The sequence below is a fragment of the Agelaius tricolor genome, unplaced genomic scaffold (genome assembly GCF_023055355.1).
Source record: "Agelaius tricolor isolate 1412-34295 unplaced genomic scaffold, bAgeTri1.0.p SCAF_9, whole genome shotgun sequence".
Classification (NCBI taxonomy): Eukaryota; Metazoa; Chordata; class Aves; order Passeriformes; family Icteridae; genus Agelaius; species Agelaius tricolor.
In genome coordinates this window covers 30312785-30332340 of record NW_027269269.1, presented here as the reverse complement: position 1 = coordinate 30332340, position 19556 = coordinate 30312785, and the positions used below count along the sequence as shown (strand labels likewise).

The 19556-nt window shown below is 38.6% G+C and overlaps 1 long non-coding RNA gene across 1 annotated transcript; it reads left to right on the top strand.

Moving 5' to 3' along the window:
* The first annotated feature begins 992 nt into the window (after nt 1–992).
* Nucleotides 993–16292, top strand: LOC139592987 (uncharacterized). Its single transcript, XR_011680161.1, has 3 exons — nt 993–1249; nt 7315–7483; nt 15365–16292. It is a non-coding gene; the product is annotated as an uncharacterized lncRNA (long non-coding RNA).
* The last annotated feature ends 3264 nt before the right edge of the window (nt 16293–19556 follow it).

Here is a 19556-nt window from a genome sequence, read left to right as displayed (position 1 = left end):
TCTTCATCAAGATATACTTTTGGGAGAAATGAGTGTCCAATAGGTCTGCCAGTGATTTTTCCTTAACCCACACAGTATGCTATTATTATCAGTCAGCCACCCAAACTCCGTTTTCAGTCTGCTTAAAAGGGAAAAATGAAGATTTTAAATTTGCATGGTATGCAAAGAAGTCATGTATTCAAGCATCTGTAGCAGGACACTCTGGGCTAGGTACAGCAGCTCAAACTTTGGCTCATTTACAAGTTGGCAATGATGGACTGCGCGAAGAGGATTTTTGGAGTTAAGAATGCTTGCCAAACAATCTCAGTTTAGACCCATCATGAGCAACTGCCAGACAGATGCTTCCTGGCTGAGGCTGGCACCAGTACAGGTGTGCAGGCCCTGAGAGGAGTGTGAAAGCCAGAAGTGTTGAGTAGGAGAAACCCAAGAACTGATAATATCTCTTTCAGCAATAAAGCACATTTTGCTGAGCAGGTGTATTGGGTCTGAGCTGGAGCTCCTTTTCCCTTGGAAGCTCTCACAGTGCTGTGCTTTGCATGGGTAGCTGGAAAGGTGTTGATAACACACCGGTGTTTTGGGTACTGCTGAGCAGCACTGGCACAGCATCAGCGCTGCCTCTTGCCCCCCCATCAAGGGGCTGGGGGTGGGCAAGATCCTGGGAGGGGACACAGCTAGGAGAGCTGACCCAAATTAACCAGAGGGATATTCCACACCACAGCGTGTCAGCTCAGATATAAAAGCTAAGGAAAGGAGGAGGAACCGGGAGAGCAACTTTTGCTCTTTACAATGTTTGCCTTCTGGAGCAACCACTCCACCTGCTGAAGCCCCGGTTCCTGGGAAATGGCTGAACATCTCTTGCAGATGGGAAGTAGAGAATAAACTTTTTTTTTTTCCTCTCTTTGCTTATGCACTCACATACTTTCACTTTTGCTCTAGTAAACAGCCTTATCTCAATCTATGAGTTGTTTTCCATCTTATTCCCTCTCCCCTGTCCAGCTGGGAAGGGGAGTGGTGGAGTGGCTTGATGACCTGGCACCCAGCCAGAGTCAGCCCACCACAGCAGGCATAACACGTACTTGTATATGATTGACAGTCAATCATTTTAAAAAGACCAGTCCAGCTTTTCCATGGGGGGGATTTCTAGCATACCTCCCTAAGGTGTCTGAAGATCCTTCTTTTACATGGTGATGCCCCTCAAGGATACCCCTCAAGGCTAGGTGAAAGTGATTCCCCATGGCCATTGGTATGGGTGAGTAACATCAATATATATTTGATAAGCTAGCTGTGATATTGATTTAATAAGAAGTACACTATATTTTTAGTTTTATTTTGTTGTAAATAATTCTGATTAAAGCCTTTTGTCTTTTGGACGTTTTGTTCTTTTCCATTTTCACTTTTTCAATTTTTACTTTCTTACCTAATCATTAACAATTTTTTAAAAAATCGTTCATTTTATTAATACTGAATATCTGGTTTGCTATCCTAAATCCTGCAGGACAAGCTCAGATAGAGGTTCTAATTCACCTATACATTCTTTAGGTATAAACTAATGACCAAGTCTGGGGACAGGACTGGATCCAGCTGCACCTTAACTCCTCTCTGAGAAGGAGTTTAGAAAGCATGATGATACATCCTGCACCTTGTGACTCAGCAAGAGGGTCTGCCTGATAAACTTTTCTCAAAGTTCCCATTCAGTTGTGCAACAACATCCAGTGTAAAGGCTATGGGTAGCTATTGTCCCAGCTCTGAAATGGCTTTACAGACCCTAAGAAGGGTGGAATGGGGGATAGCCAGTTCTGGGGAATTGCTGGGCTTTCCAAATAACCTGCAGAGCCTCCAGGCCTCCAAATCTTCCTCTCCTTTCTCCTTCAAGATACCAAAAATATAAAGTATAAGCACAAATTACAGCACCTCTGTGGGCCCTGGGTTTCCAAATCCCCAGAAGTGGGAATTAAATGAAATGTTTGCATCTTCTCCACAGAAACAGGAGACATAACCCAACTGATTTTGGACATCTGACTGAAGTATACAAACTATGGCCATGAACCATGTCACCCAACTCCCAAAACTGGCTCTTTCCTCTTGGGCCATCTGAATCCCAAATTGTCTGACACAGATGCAGGAGACTGTTTTCAGGGGCAGATTGCAATTCCTGCTTCAGGTCTCAGGAAAATTCAGAGTGGCTTGTTGCCATTAGAAGACATTAATTAAATCTCTTTGGTTTAATTAAAAAAAATCAGAATGTGTTGCTTTTCTCGTTTGCTAATCCCAGATTGTTTACCTTGGTATTTGTGGTAACTGGCTTTTGCCAAGTGTTTTTTCCCCCACACATTATGGAGCAGAGAGAGGTAATGCTCTTCAGACACTCATGCCACTCTGCCTTCCTTCCTTCCTGTAGGTGTGAAGGTTGTGTTTTCCCAGCCAACACTGAGCACATAGGCTTCCCAACACAGCTCTAACCTGAAAGGCTGGAAGTGCACAATACTTCTTTCAGGAGCCTTGCCTTCCACCACAATAAACAGAACAAGGGAAAGCATGTGTCACTTGGATTCACTCTGAAGTTCCCGCAGATTATCTCATGAGTGCCTAGTGCCTTCTGGTGTATAACAGCACACCTGCACTTCAGCCAAAAATACTTCAGGGGCTCAGGTTTGTTATCTGGTTAGTTTTGCTTAAGCCTGCCTCCACCAGGCCCCAGTCTTCTTTGCATTTTCATGTAAAAGATTGAATTTCAAAAAAAACTCCATGAAGACAAGAAGTAGGCTCGTGATCAAAACTGGATATTAATAACCACAAAGAAAGCTATTGTTTCAGTGAAAAGCAGTGTTCTCAAGGCATAATGTATTAAACTTAGGTATGACAACAAAGCCTTCTCTGTTCCTCTAGTATCAGTTCTGAAAGCTGTCTGCAGTCTCTAGATGGCACTGTGACTCTTTATAATGATTAATCTAAAATGACCAACCCTTGTAAAATAGTGCATTGACAATTGAGTAAGAAGTCACAGCTGCCAAGTGACTATCTTCCATCCTTTATATATCAGACATGCAATAATAGCTGGGTTTATAGTGCCTATTTACTTCTTCAGTCACAGCACAACCTTGTGCTTTATAAAGTGTCTCCCTTGGTGTGTTCACAGTTAATACCACACATACAGCCAGGTGGTGCTGTTTTACTCATATGTTCTTTCTTAAGTAATCTGAATTATCCAATTAGAGATTCCCTTCCCTACTATTCAGAATATGTATTCTGGATGTAGCTGTACCTATAGCCAGGTTGTTAGGTCTGATTAGAAGCACATAACTGAAGGGTTAATCAGGTGTTCACAATTGCAGGGTATCAGTGTGATCAGTCACTACTAGTGAATTTACTGCTAGCCATCATGTTATTAAAGGCATGGAGAAATATATTATCCAAAGTCTAAATCAATAGAGATAATATTTTTTCCTGCTTCCAGACTGGAAATTAAAAGTTTTCTAGTATAAATCAACTTTCCAATCTACATTACTATTCAGAATAGCCACTTGCAGAAACACAAGTGTAGGTGGTGGGGGGCGAACAAACCAAAAGAAAGTTCAAGATCACAGGGATCTTTTGTATTATCAGAGACTGGTATTTAGTCACATCCTGATTATAATGATAAAAGCCTCTAACATTATTTCCTTAATGGAAAGCAGCATGATAGCTGTCATGATGAAAGATCAGATTTAACATTTTGTATGACCATTCTGTGTATTTGGGCTGCAGTTGGATATTGTCTCTAAGAGCGCTACAGAATTAGAATGAGAGAAGAACAGAGTTTTCACAAAGAAATTTAATCTGTTCTAACCCACCGAGAAGTCCAGTGCATTGTATAATCCTTTCTTATTTGTAATAAATACTTTAAAGTAGTGGTGTATATTATCATTACGTGACCAACTATGCTTCAAAAGGAGATACAAATAAATGTTATAATGAAGGCATAGCAGTTGGAATCAAGTTATCAAGTGAAAATGACAGAATTCTTTGTGATCACATACCAAAGAGGCCTAAGCTGTTTTACCCTCACCTCTGGGATGCAAAGATATGCATCTTTCCTAAATTCAAGTCAAATATTTCAGATTTGTACAAAGATGATTTCACTGCTGTAAACACAAGGAGAAGCCTAAGCCAAGGCCACAGGGCCTAAGACAGTCAATTGGTTCAGTGCCCTACAGAGTGGGTGCAGGCTGTATTCAGACTAGATGTTAGTGATTTCTTAGCACAGCCATCAACAAGGATGGCAAGAGGACTGGGAGAAATAATGATCACCACTGAATTCCATCAAGGCATAGACAAATTACTCCAAATTTCTTTATAATGGCCATCAGGGACCAGAGAGCATTATGGTGTGAGGATGATCCACACAAATATTGTCAATAAATAATGCTGGCTCATAATTTTGTGTCTCAGATCTCAGTGGGAAAACAAGACACAACTGTAAGATATAATTAGTAAATTCTTGAATAGCTAAAGTGAGGAAACTTTAAACTTTTTAGCTTTAAGCTGGTTTTTAAGTGCTACATTTAATTTTTCTAATATACTCGATGTTCCTCCAAGATTATTTGCCTGTTTTGGACAATTTTCATAGCAACAAGGAACTTTACCAGAAGAGCCAAGCAGTGCCCTGCCCTCAGAAGTGGGCTTGAACATTCTCTGAAGCAAACTTGTGTTACCTGGTGGCAGGGCAAGACGGGAGAGTAGCAATGGCCATTTGGGTTCCCATTCTGCAGGATGAAAATGATCAGGTTCCAGTTACTGCTGGTGCAATGTGTACCTCTGGCAGGCTTGGACTGTGACCCCAAACAGCCTAGAAAGGAATGTTTTACACAACAAGTGTATTTTGTTGTGGTGGTGTAAATATGCTGCTATACAAGCAGCAGCATGGTGGAAATAGCAACTACAACTGATTGAGTTCTGAAGATCACAAAGCCTCTCCAACAGCTCGGCACCATGTGCCCTTCAGCTGTCATAGGTCTTATGGAAATGGATGGACCAAGGTAGGCATAGAATTACAGCAATAAATCAGTTTATGCCTGCTTCTTGCCTCAGTGTCAATGAGACTGTGTTCTGACCTATGTTTAGCTAGAAATTTGAACTAAATGAGAACTTAATCTGAAGTAATCTAATTTCTGTTTTGCAAAAGGAATACCATATTTTTACTGTCCACATCCAGAGAAGAACCAAAGTGAAAGCAGTTTTACTCAATGGAACAGCATTCACATTTCTTGGTCCCATGTCCCATTCCCCACTTCTTCATTCAAACACAAGAATAAAGCAACTGATGGTGCATCTTACAGTAAATGTGGCACTTTAATAATTCTGCATCTCATTTGTCAGTTTATACTGTGCTCCTTGGAAATCTGAAGATCTATTGATTATATTCATACCAGGAAGCTAAAACAGATGACTTGCCAATAAAGTCTACCTGCTTCTGGTTCTCAAATGCGATTTACTTACAGATTTAATGCCATTTTACCATGGTGTCCTGATTCCAGAACACCAGCTCACATCTGTCTTCTTGCTACATTACAGAAAACAAAACCCAAGCTTGTTCTATGCCAAGATGAGGAGTATATTTTGTCTAGGGAACAGAAGTAACATTCAAAGACAATTCACAAATCTGACTTCCAAATAAGTAGAAAACATAAAAGGTCATTATGAAAGATAAAAGTTGTTTTGAGGAGGATTTGAAGGGGGAAAGCCTTATTCTTATGCATTTGTGCCATGAAGTTCCACTTTTGATTGCAACCCACTTGTTTAAGGTGGTAAAGATTTTGATTCAAAACTTACTTAAAGGGTTCAGATTTATGATTCTTTCATGATTTTGACTGAAAAAACCCCAACATAAACTCTTTCATTTCAGCTCAAAGATTTGAAAAGATCTTTTTTTTCAAGGTTTGGAATTTGAATATTTCAGAAATTTGTTCTGAGAAGCAATAATGATTTAACCATTGCCCTACTTCACAGTAAAATATATCAACTTTTAGCTGATTCTCCTACTGGAAATTCAATTTTTTTAATGCCCTGATTTGCACTGTAATTTTCTTCTTTCTTTTTCTTTGCATCTGCCTCATCACACACTCCAAGCACAGAGAGAAGGAAACAGCTAAATACCTTTTTGAGAAGATTCTCTGATATCTGCCCAATGTTATAAATCACTACTTGCACTTTGGCTGTTTTGGAAAAGTTTTGTAAGCTTTCCTCCTTCAAAATGAGACTGGGAGTTTACACAGAAAGCAGCCTTTGTGTACCATTTGGGATGATTTGGATAGGGGTACAGTAATCCCTCCTAGCTGACAGCAGAGAATGGCAATGTTTGCCCTAGCCATCTGATAAGCTCTCCTGTGCTCCTGAACATGGGGCCTGAGTATTTTCCTCCTTTTTCTGATTGTTCAGTTTCAAGTAATTTAGAATTGTTACAATGGAATATTTGTTCTTAATTCAACTGTTAATATATTTCCCTAAGGGAAAAATCTGCATTTTATTCTATTTTGTCAGGACACTCTTCATAGGCTCAGGCTGTGTAAAACTTCTAGAACCAAGGCACTTAGTACAAGCTTTCAGCATTTAAACTTGGAGTTTCCCTGGGGTTTCCCTTGGCTTTTACTTGGATCTCATTTTTCCTTTCTTTACTTATGATATGAAGGGATTAGTTGGGTGCATGTAGTTACTGCCAGTCAACAGTTTCTCTTGTAGTTCCAGCCTATTTGCTGTGCCCCAAGAGTCTCAACAATTATTTTGGTTCTTTTCTGTTCATGTGTCTCCTTGTTTATCTCTTAAGAGGTCCTGTACAAGTACAAATCTTGAGGAATGTTATTGAACCACCAATGCCTTTTGCTGCACCTCCTTAAATTTCCTTGTTATTCAAATACTTCTGGCACATTTTAGGTCTTGTGCTTTGTTTTACATCAATCTTTTTAAATCTTTATTGCCGGTGTTCACAGAAAAAAAAACAAGGCTCACCTTTGCTTGTTTACTTTCTTAATATAGATTTTCCATTTATTCATTTGAGAGTAAACACAACGAAACACCCAAGCCATTAGCATAGTGATGTTCCTCACATGACAGAGTTAAAGGGGATGAGAATGTGCTTGTGCAAGTCCGGCTTTTTGAAACTGGAGCTCTGCTCTCCAGTATCACTTTAAATTGTTGTGTTAACATCTTTTTTTATTAGCTGGTTGCCAATAGCTGTCTTAGTGCTGTTTGGCCTTTTGTTCCTGAAATGTGATTTTAGTGTTGCTGTATAGCAAGTGAAGTTGAATTTGGTGTCAGTTCCTCTGTGCTTTGTTATTTTAGTCGTGGACCTCAGTCTGCTGAAGGCCACCTCCAGATGACATGGGCTGACCCAGAACTCAGTGTGGCTCTTGCTTCCTGCACTGAAAATTCATGCTCCCAGCTGGCCACAAGAGCCCTGCCTGCTTTCTGGTGGAGGCCAACACTAGCAGGAGCAGTAATCACATCCCAGGTAGGATATGATTACTTTGCACTCTGATATAGAAGCATAAGGTCATAAATACGTATAAAGAATGTTTATCAGTTCCTGACCTTTACTTAAAGACTTCAGGGATTTGCAAAACCACAAGGGAATACTGTTTGGTCAAATATTATATCCTGCTCTTAAAGAGGCAACAGTCAAAAAAAGTTTTTTCTGACTCTATACTGCTCTGTGAAATACTGCTGAAGTAGCACCAGATACTGCTTTGCTTTCTGGGCTGTTACTTCAAATCATTTAGGGAAAATATCAGCTTTGGTGGTATTAATAAATAAAGGAAAGGTCTTGTAATTGCCAAATTTGGCAATCTGTTATTTAGGCATAAGATCTCCACCAATATAGACATCCAGTCATAACGTTAGTCAATGGAGAGGGAAATAAAATTTTCCTTTTATTCCACTGCAAGTCAGGAGGTAATCTGTCGTATTAAAATAATGGTGCAAACTTGCATCAGTTAAGGGACTCAAGCCCTAAAACATTTGTTCTCAGTAATTTTCCGCTGTTACAAGATAATTATTATTGTACATTTAACGACTTTCATAATTTTAAGCCTATTGTAGACAGCTACAATTGAGTGCTACCTATATACTAGTCAATCCCATACATTTTCTATTACTTAATTATAAATCTTTATTTCTGAATAATATTTAGTGTGGAGTCAAAGTATAGAAACTATAGAATAGTATTGTTTCCAATTGCAGTAAGGATGAAAACCAAAGGCTCTGTTTAAATGGACTATTCAGATTGCACCGTATTCTGGTATATTATATAGGGTGTTCAGAGATTTTTTTGTGCAGAGACAGCTTCAGTCTCAGGTTTCAAATCAATCTCTGTTTTGTATGAAGAATCTCTTTTGAGCAATCACAGTATTTCCTTAGAGAAGTGAAAAATTATGCATCAAACTGAGGATGCTGGCCAGAAAGGCTAAAATGCTATTCTTAAACCATTTTGAGCAAATTATTTAGTGCTCGTTTTGCTTTGTAGGCACAGGATTCAACAGCACATGACTGAAAACAAGGAGCTGAAATTAGGAATCTTTCTGATTTCTCAAGCTAAGCACTATTGCCCATTTTAAAGTGACTTCCTTTTATGGCTCATAATGCCTTTGACCTCTGTACCCCTAGCCAGCATTTTAGATATGTTCTTTGTACTTAGAATCAGACTACCTACCACACGTAACCTTGCTTGTGTAACCAAGGTCAAAATAATTCCATCTGTCAGTCTTGAATTCCATAAATGATACCACCCTTGTGCTCTGAGGCAAAGAAAAAGCTTTCAGGCAGTGTTGCTGGTTAATGAATTCAGCCTTTATGTGTGTTACACAAGGGTCATCTTGCCGTACACCATTCAGGCAAAACAGTGATTGGAAGAAGAGGCACAGCCTCTTCATGGAAATTTCTCTGACAAGCTTGGGGCACAAAGCCAGTGCTTTTCAAAAGATTTGCTCCTTATGTCAGTGTTTTAGCATGACACTTTCTTAACAGTCCTGTTCTGCCAGCTTCAAGAATGTGTTCCCTATTGGTGTCCTAACCTTTCTCCAGTTGCCCAGAATGACTTCATAGGCTGACCATGATTATGTGCTCTGGATCAGTAAAGAAGAATTGGGAATTTCTGGTCTAATATGCACCATTTGCTCTTTGTGTAGCCTGTTAGGCTGACTGCTGCAGACAAAGACTGACTCCAGAAAGAAATTATAGTTCAGATAGAGCAAAACAGAGAGATGTGGCAGAAAACCATTTCTGCAATCACACAACAGTTAAAATTTTTCAAGACCTTTACACAAATTACCCTTGCTTTTTAATAGAACATGTTCAATTATAGTACACAAAAAGACCCCCAAAACCAATAGACTGATGTTGGGGAATGTGCTAAGAGAAGGTAGGCTGTTACATGTCCAAGCATGGCTTGGAATGGTCCCCTCTTTTTGTTTTTGGAATGGAAGTGCCAAACCATCATCTTTCTGGCACCAGTCAGGATCAGACCTGTTTTGCTTGCTCTTCATATCTATGTATTTGTTGAAGGAAGAGCTCAGTGACAGAGATAGTGGGCAGCCCTTTGCATCAGAAGGAGTTCTCTAACAGTTTAACTTTGCATTGCACTGTGTCATTCTCCTTAAGCACGCAGATCCTGCTCAAGCAGTTTAGGTATCAGACTAATAGCTTGAGCTTGATTTGGTATAGGCAAGTGTAATAGTAAAATGTCCTCAATAAGGCAGGACCATTTGGACTCTTTATTCCCTCTTTTGGGACTCACTGTAATGGGACAACCATTACAATTGTTGCCAAAACTCAGAGGATTAAGCTTTCAAAGAGTCTCTTATAAAGCTAAGTTAGCTAAGTTAGGGTTTGGTTACAGAAGTAAAACATTCCTCAACACTTAGAATGAAAACTTTTGACAGCTCAGACTTCAAAGCTTCTTTTCCAAGGAGGAACAAGAGGTCCAAAAGAGACAACATTAATTAATGAAATTGAAGCTCATATCTCTTACCTTTGATAACCATGTAATTTTTTGTTACCAGTCCCCTGTAAATTCAAGCCTTTCAATTCTCAGAAGGAGCTGCTTCCAATAAATAATCCCCCTTTGGACCATGCAGTGTTCTTACTGCAGCCATGTTGACAGTCCCATTGCAAGGGTCTTGCTTACAGACAGCCCTTCTGGATTGCTAAAACCTGGAGGCAAATGGGGGAAGTTCTGTTGAATAATAAAAAAAAACCAAAAAAACCCACAAGCAAAGAATCAGAGCACAACCTTTGGTTACATGCTAGACCATGTAATGTTATTCAACATGAAGGACAGATCTACTAGGTAAGTTGTGATCAAGTCAGAGAACTTCACAAGCAACTAAAACCATGACCATTATAATACTCAGTTGTTTCCTTACCCCAAGAAACATCAATTACAGCTCGCTGAAGTTTATCACCCCAGTGCAAACATTTTAAAAATACAGATTTTGATCAGTAATTTTGATTGCCTGCAGCTCTAACATTTAACATCAGAATAAATTGTAACTCTTGAGAGATGGATTTGCTGATGCAGCTGGCTCATTCTATGTCTAAATGAAACATGATCTTCCTAAGGCTAAAGGTTGTTCTAAAATGATTTACCTAAAGATTGATGGTATCCATGGGCTTATTTCATTACTTCATTACTTATTTTGTTAAGGTTCCTCCTCTCTGCCATCTCTTCCCAGCCTCTCTAAGAATGGTTTAGCTTTACATTGCCTCTGTGGTTAGCACTTTTTTTTCCCACTGAGAATCCCTACATAAGGAACTGAAAAATATGTGTACTTTCTGCATAACCAACAGATTCATGAAAAAAAGCTAAGTTACACTTTGTGTTTATATATGAGGCATCACTTTTCCAACTTGATAGCCATGTTAAACAATGTTTTCACAATCTGTTTTTGAATTGTTGTACTTTTTGTAACTAAAACTCATTGGAAGAACTTACATGACCAGTGTGAAGGTATGGGACTGATATACTTGTTAAAAATATATATTTTTTCCCTGTTGACACTGTCTGAACTTTCATTTGATCATTATTATATTGATTCTAATAACAAAATTAGTATAATTAGTGATTTTTATATATTACTAATGGACAGGGGCAAACTTAACTTGAATTCTTTTCTTCTTAAGCATATTTGGGTGTTTTCTTCTGTGAAAGGGCAGATTTTCAGGATTCTTATACCACAAACTTGTTTATTTATTAGTAGCAGTCATTAGGCTAGTTGAATGATCCTGTTCTATGTATATCTAAACTTTGAGAACAATAGACGGACTGAAAATATTTGATTTTTAATGGAATCTATCATATAAAAATAATATTAGAGTGAAACAACATTTAAAAAACCAAAACCAAACCAAACCTAAAAACCAAACCCCAAACCTGACACAGTAGTTGATTAAAAATATTTACCTTATGTTTTGTCTGAAAACTCTTTCTCCCTCCACTTTTTTAAGGAAGAGAATGTTTTAGAATGAAGGAAAAATTTTGCTATGAGTTGCATGCAAGTCAAGAATAAAAGATCTAGAAGTAGGCTTCTCTGAATCAAAAAAAAAAAAAAAAAAGACAAAATGAGTTCTTTAAGAGAAGTTCACTGATTAGTAGAGACATACTAACAGAAAAAGTCCAGCAAGGTATAGGTGGGGTGAGTTGGTGGTAGGGACATTTGGGTAACTGTGATCATTTGTGTAACTATGATCCAGCTCTCAAGAAACTGGTCCAAATCTGATCATACATATACATTTATTTAGAATAATTTTCTGTGTTCTCAATACTAGCTGGATTTCTGTGTGTAGAAGTCTTTCCTTTGAAATTTATCTTACCAGCATTCGACTGAGAATTTAACTACTTAGTTGCATTGCTCTGTTCTGTACATTAACACTCCCCTGTTTGTTAAATAAATATTTATAGCCTTGGAGGAAGGCTCATAACTAACCGTGGTTGTATGTAACTAGTTACTTTGATGGTTTCTGAAGACTAAAGCAGTGCTTGACAGTGACACATCAGTGTTTTTCTCTGGCAAGTTCTGTTACTTTATTTGCAGTAAACAGGTTCTTGACAGCTGAGAATTGCTCTGAATGTAATCCAGCTGAGTGCTCAAATGCATCCTTACCTTTAACTACATAAATATCCCTGCTGAGTTCAATAGGTGCATATAAGACAAAATATATGCTACTCAGTGCTTTGGTGAATCATGACCAGAATGCACAAAACCTGCAGGATTGCATCACACAGGGCTTATTTTCATGGTCCTTGATACTCACACTGATATTTATGGAGATATCACTTTTAATGCTTATACAGGCTGGAAAGCATAACAGCTTGGTCTATGAAAGTAAGAAATTTAAAATTTCAGAGTGTATACTGTGTGTTTGACACTAGGAATCATACCTAGACAAAGTGGGATTTTACAGTTTAGAACAAGGATCCCAGACAGAAAATTACTTTTAAATGCAGAAGGATACTCTTCTTTCCAATTGGAACCTGTTTTGTTCTTGTTTTGGTGATCTTTACAGAACTAGCATAGTTAGAGAACTTTTTTACTTGACAAGAAAAAAAAAGGCGCCATTTGTTTGATAAGAACATCTATTATAGGTCTTAGACGGTTATAGAACTTTGACAGAAATAATTTTGCTATTGAGTGAAAAATATAGACTTTTTTTCTGCTGGTACTCACAACTTTAAACCCATGAAGAACTCCATAGTGGATAGGAACCTGCTAAAATAGTGACAAAAATAGCCAGTGACTCAAACTGAAAAGGATTTTAGGCTTTTGTCACATGAAAAACACATAGGGCTAAAAGCAAACCTTGACATGGCCATGTTCATGCATCCCCTTTTCCATAGCTGGAACAAGCACTTTCCCCACAAACAGCCTATCTCTGGCTCCACGAGATCCAATAAATAGCAAGTCAATCCCCATGGCTACAATCTAGGATGGGCCTTAATCTGAAGTACTTTTTATAGCTCTGCTTAGAAGACAGAAACATAATTATAGCTACTTCACTGATGTGAAATGCTTTCACATGGGCAACAATTTGCAGATCCATTTCTATTGGCACAAGTGGGAGCCAGGATATACTTTTGCATTCAATTGTAGGATAACAACAGCCTTCAGAAATTCTGCAAAATTAAAGGAGTGATTTGTTTGGTTCAGGCTGTCCCTCAATTTTCCAATACCTTTTTCATCCTTTACATGCTCTGAGGGCCTCTACTGCTTATACATTACCTTTCATTTTCTCTTCTGTGCTTTTGCAGGAGTGCAGTAGAGAAATTTATCTGTTGGGGCAGGTGGGAAGAGGCTGAGCAAGATTTAGGCAGGAAAGACTAGAGGTGAAATTAGAGTAAGGATAAATCAGACTCCTCTTCCCTGCAGCTTTCACAGAGCTACTCTAAACCCTTCAAACAGCCCAGTCTACCTACATATAGAACTTCCTTTCAGCTACAGGTAGCATAACTAAAAAATCTAAAATCATCTCCCATTATCTCATCTATTCAGAGATTCTGCTGTATGAGGTACAGCAGGGTGGAGCTTTGGTGTTTGTTAGCACCTGGAGTGAACAGAGAACTATTCTGCATTTCAGTTTCTATCTCTAAAACATGGATGCCAGGTCTTCTCTGTATCATAAGAGCATCATGCCTATAAATGCACTTTTGTACCCAGATACTGCAATGAAAACAGATAAAAGATAGACCTTATTACGTGTAAAACTATAGTACTTGGGAGAGTAACCTGCTCCCTTCATGCAAGCTCTCCTTTTTCTCAATCTGAATAGCAGCTGCTGGCATGTCCCTGAACCATCTCCATCAATGTGGAACACCGAGGCTCCTCCTGAGCAGCTCAGCTGCCTGCTGCAGGCAGGCAGTGCTCTAAGTCCATACCAGATTGCTCCTTCCTCTCCTTGAATTGGTGAAACGTGGGATGCATTAGTTTTCAACTGACTATGTCTCACTTGCTCCTACCTCCTCCACCCCCCCACATTGTCTTTCTACTTAATATGCATACGAAATTACAGTGAATTGATTTCATCTGAATTCGAAATAATCTCTACATTAACTTTGCTTTCTTAAAATCCTTCATTTTCAACTACACCTTTTATGACCAAAATCTGCAGACTCTGGGTTTTTTTCTTTTGTAAAGGAAAGACTGGTATATCTAGTCTTTATCTTTGTAAAAACAGTTGCAAAATTATACATTTATATTCTGAGGATGAGGCACATTTAAACTTCCAGAACTCTTGCGCACCTGCATTCATCTCAATTATGCAAAAAGCTAATGTTCTGAACCAGACATTCAGTTTTGTAATAGAAATCTCTAATTTGCAACACTTCCATAGTTTCATGTGCCAAAACAAGACTTCTTGTTGTCTTTGGAGTCCATTAATCAGCTTGGCTTTTGGTCTGTCTACCTCTGAAGTTGAGTGCAAGAGAGCTTCTTTCAGATCACAGCACGTGGTTCTGCTTAGTGAACCTCCAGCTATTTCAAAAAGCCTTAATAACTGGTGAGAATTTTGATCATTTTCATACGTATTTTATAGACTGTTGAACTGCTACCCCTTTCCATCTGCTATTTATTTCCTCTAGTTCAGGTGAGCATTGTTATTCCATGCAGGACTAATGCAGTGTGATAAAGGAATCCAAACAACAGAAATAATCAAAGTAAATGGTTTACTTATTACCAGTGGGATGCAGATTCCTTCTCACCATTTGGGAAAATAAATAGTGGCTTTTTTTTCCCTCCCTGGATGTTTGTAAGAGAAAATGTGCAGTTTTATGGGTCAAAAAAAATATTAATCAGCCCTTGAAGCCTCAAATATTGGATGCCTACAGACACAGCACATCAGTAATTAAAAACTTAGTTTATCAGTTCAAAAGGAGAAGTAGCATCACAAGCAACTCCTACTGTATAACTGCATACTGTATCCCTGCTGCTATGACAGGCAATTTTTTTTCTGGGAAGCCATTTTAGAGCTCAAGCAAATAAAAGTAGTTTACCTCTATTTGAAATCTTTGTCTCAAATATTTTTAAAATTCTATTTACACTACATTTATTTGTTGGTGGTTGTGGTTTTTTTTTTTTTTTCCTAACACCAAGAATAAAACACATTCCGATTTAATCATGAGTGTCCAGGAGCTGGGTGGGACTCCTGGTCTAGATCTGGGGCTCCTATACTTCAAGCCATTCAGCAAGGAGATTTCTATAAGCTTCAAGCACTCACCAAGGGTATTGTTTCTAGGCCATCAATTCAGTTCTATCATCACATCTAAAATTAAAGTTACAAACTGTTTTCCAAATGTCATGTGTGTGAGTTTTTAATTTATGCTGAATGCTTGACTCTGTTTCACCAGCTTGTTTTTCAGAAAAAGAAACAGAAGCAGAACATTCTGCAGCACTCCTCATTCATCTACAAAGTAATTTGCAGACATCCCTAATAAAGGAGCATGGAAATTAAAACAAATTAATTGCAAAACAATTGAAAAGTCATTAAAGTGATCTTTACAGCCTTATAAATGAAAGGTAATTATGAAATTGAAGTATGACATATGTAATTAAATATAATATGATAAAAGTTTATGTTTGTTATTCCATGGTGCTTTCAGACTAATTACTATGCCAAATTTGGGAGAATTGTACTGGTTAAAAAGAGAAAAGGAAATAAATAATGTTTTACTCATAGAAAACATATCTGTCTTGACTAAAAAAGCAAGAGTTTACTCTAGAACCTCAGTTCTCATGAGTTGGCTGAAGTGTTCTGTGGAAACCCAGGGCATCGAGAATATTTCTCTGCTCTGGGGTGCCCTGACCCCCAGGGGAGCACTGACTTTGACCCTCATTCATGGAGAAAGTTTCCTAGACTTCAAGATAGACTAGAATCCACAAAAGTGTGAAATAGATTATAGAGAGTAGTGTAGGTGTATCACTTGGTGAAAAATTTAGGTTTTGGGATTTTTAGTATGTTGTGGATGGAAGCAAGATGGAGGGCACAGGGTGTCATCCTGTGTTTCTTCTTCATGCTTCTTCTTTCTTCTTCATGGTTTGGGTGGCATTTCGTAATTGAGCAGAAAAGTCTACATTGTGGGCTCTTTGGGATCAGTTATTGTGTTAAAAGGGAAAATAATCTAGGTGTCAGTTCTTAATTGGATAGTTTAGTCTTAAAAGACCTTGTAACAAGAGATTGTTACCCATTTTGTGCCTTCTAATGAAAAGCTGCCGAACTCACAGTAGTGAGACTGTTTTACTGATAAGAAATAATAAACATTTGAGTCCAAACATGAACTACTGTCTCAAGTGCCTTCAATGCAGACCCAGAGAAACCAACAACTGGGACCCCCACAGTACTTTTCTCTACCTGCTTCTGCTTCCATGCCTCTTGCACAAGAATGTGATGATTGTTCTGGCTATGAGCGTTAAAAGAATAAAATGAATTTTATCTGTTCTGCAGAAGTATTAATATGTTCTTTGGTCTGTTCTACATGTAGCCAGCTGCTTCCCATTTAGGTCCTAACATAAAAAAACCACTTTTCACTCATTGTAGTGATTATTACACATAAATTTGAAAAATAATTTACACTGCTTTCCTTAGTTGTGTGTCCTCCCAAGATCCATGAATTAGTCACCTTTCACACAGTTCTGTAGGATCTCAGCTTTTGATGAAGAAATCTCTAGCCTTCTTTTTTTTTTTTTTTCTTTCTATTTTTCTAAAATACATGCAGAAACAGGTAGTTTTCTTGAATCAATACACTAATGTGGCTAGGGCTATTTCTGGCTATAACATTTGAAGTGGTGAATCTGAATGTAACATTTTCAGATTTTCAGAAATGCTCCAGAGCCTTAGGAGCACAAAGGTGTGCTGACTGCTGTGGGTATTTTGCTGCTGTAAAGTATTTCACAGTTCATGTACCACAAGTGCTGCCTGGTACTTAGAAGTATCTTTTGCAGCCCCACATTAAACTAAGCACAGCCTTAACTTGCTCTGAAATATTTCACTTTGAAGTCTCTAAGCCCTTGAATAGCTTGGAAAAATGCAATAGCTCTCTCATCCTCTGAAGAAGCCAAGAACCAGTCAAAGGACTTCCCCACAAAGATGATCTGGCTTGGAGTTAGGTTTCTCCAGTGCTTTGACACTTGTTAAAATCTGAGCAGGGTTTCATAGTTTCCTTATCTCAGTGTAATGTGCACATGCATAAACCCCTCTCTATGGCACCTGGCTCTGTAGAAAGGCAGATTACACAAACCTCCTTCAGTGGATGATGGATAGAACGGGACTATGGGTATTCAGCTCTGGTGCCTAATCAAAGCTAGACCATTTTTGGATGTGAGAGGTTTAGTTCATGAAGGTTCATCTAAAAAACTCTTTTTACAGAATAAATTGCATGAATTACAAAATGAACAGGATTTTCCCCCTAACCTGCACACAAACCTGTGGTGTCAAACTAGTTGTTGTAGGACAACAGTTGAGTTGTCCCCACTCCAAGGCTGTGTAGTTGACAACTGCTGTACAATATTAACAGTGCTGCTTCCACAATCTTAACAGTGGTTTTAGGCTTAGAATAGAGGCTGGTTTTAAGTACAGTAATGTTAATAAGCGATTACACCAGCATATAAATGATTCTTTAAGCTACCATGAAGACCTAGGAATAATTTTGAAACATTAACTGAAGAACTAGAGAAGGAGCAGATCAACACATACAAATCTTTTAAGGCTGATTTTCTGCACAGCCTGTGTTAAATATGGCACATCAGCACTACTTGCTTTTATATTCAAGTCTCCATGTGATGCTGCATTTGAAGTCTACTGGAACAGGAAGCTCCTAAACAACACTAATATAGGTTTAGATGAAACTAAACCTATATTCTGAGCACACACAGGTTGAAACTAAAGACATCATCTCTGAACATGATGGGGAAAACAAGTTTGAAGGCAATCTTCTGAGTGGCAAGTGAAGACTCTCCAGCAAAGAAAAGAGAAAAACCCCCACAACGATCTGGCATGCAGTGAAAGAATGTTAATTTCACAATGATCTTAAAGCCTCAAATCTACAATAGCAGTCATGGACACTGAAAGCCTGTGCTTATCCACAGACTGAGACCCAGTGAGACCATGAAGAATTCCCAAGTTTCCTTACAGTCCTATACAACACTCCTGTTTTGGCATGGAGGCATGCTCTAGTCATGGGCTTGGAGCAAGTAAGAGACCTAGTAGCCATCCTGTGCCTATTAGAAATCCTGGTAGTAGCAAGGTGGTGGACAAATCATGTATTTCACACATCAGTTCACTCAAAGTGACTTCTCGTTGATCAAAGTTTCTAAAGTTTACATCTTGGAATGAAATCCTATATTCACTGCCACACTCATGCCATGCAATCAGCAAACAGTGATGGCATATGTATGGATTTTGGTTTAGAGCTTGCGGAGGTGTCAGTTTCTGCCAATGTCTTCCCTGTTTACTAATATTCAACTTTAACAAAGTGATCTGAAGCAAAAAGGATTTCTACAGAAAAGCTGTGTACATATGCTGTTTAGACACATTTATTTTTTAAATAATTCCTGTCACAGGTGTGTATTTTCAACTCCTTTCTAATCTGTAGATCTGATTATAACAATGGAATCTTTTCACCTGTCCTTCCCTTTCCTCCCTAATTCCTGAATTTGGGCTCTTCTTGTAGCTGGGACTGATATTTTGACCTAATTTTAAGAAAGTATGCAAAAAGTTAGGACTGGATCTCAATCTTAAAGTTGTGCCACTTTCTTTTAGGAGTAAAAGACACAAGCTTCACAAGCTTCTTCTGGGACATCAGATGCAGTTTCTTGTCTGCACTGCAGTTGTGCCAACTTGTGCATCTGGCATAGTCACACCCATGGGTAGTCATGGGTAATTGTTTTGCTTCATTCATATATGTCCTAAGTGGAGTGGAAAAAACCCAACCACCTCATCCAAAGCCTTAATTCACCTTAAAAAGGGACTCCATTAAGAAATTTTTTATACAGTTTATTCATACTGCCACAGTGGAATAAGGATGTAGGAAGTCCACAGTTACATTTGACTTTTCAAAAGTCAAACTTCACAAATTAACTACATTTTGGAAAATCTGTATTGGTACAGATGTGATTTACAAGTGTAGGTTCACTGGCTTGGGGTTAGATACCTGGGAAGCTTTCTACATTTTGCATCTGAAAGGAACATTGTATGGGCTCAACACTTTCCTTTGTTAGGGAGTGAGTAACCCTCCTCTGCTAGAGAACTGGAGACAGAAACAACTCACCAGAGAAGACACAGGGACTAAAACCTAAACTGTATTTCTGCATTAACATTGTCTCCTTGAGTGCAAGTCATTCCTCTCTTCCCTGCCTTAGTTTCCTCTGTGGAGTGAGAGACAGAAGTGACAGCTATGTAAATACTTTGCGCTTCATGAATGGAGAGGTATCAAATTAAAAAGCCAAAACCCCCAGCAATTACCAGAGCATTCTGCTGCAAGGAGTATCTGAAGGTAGCAGCAGCACGTCACTGCCTCCTCATTCCTGACTAGTGAATTACAGGAC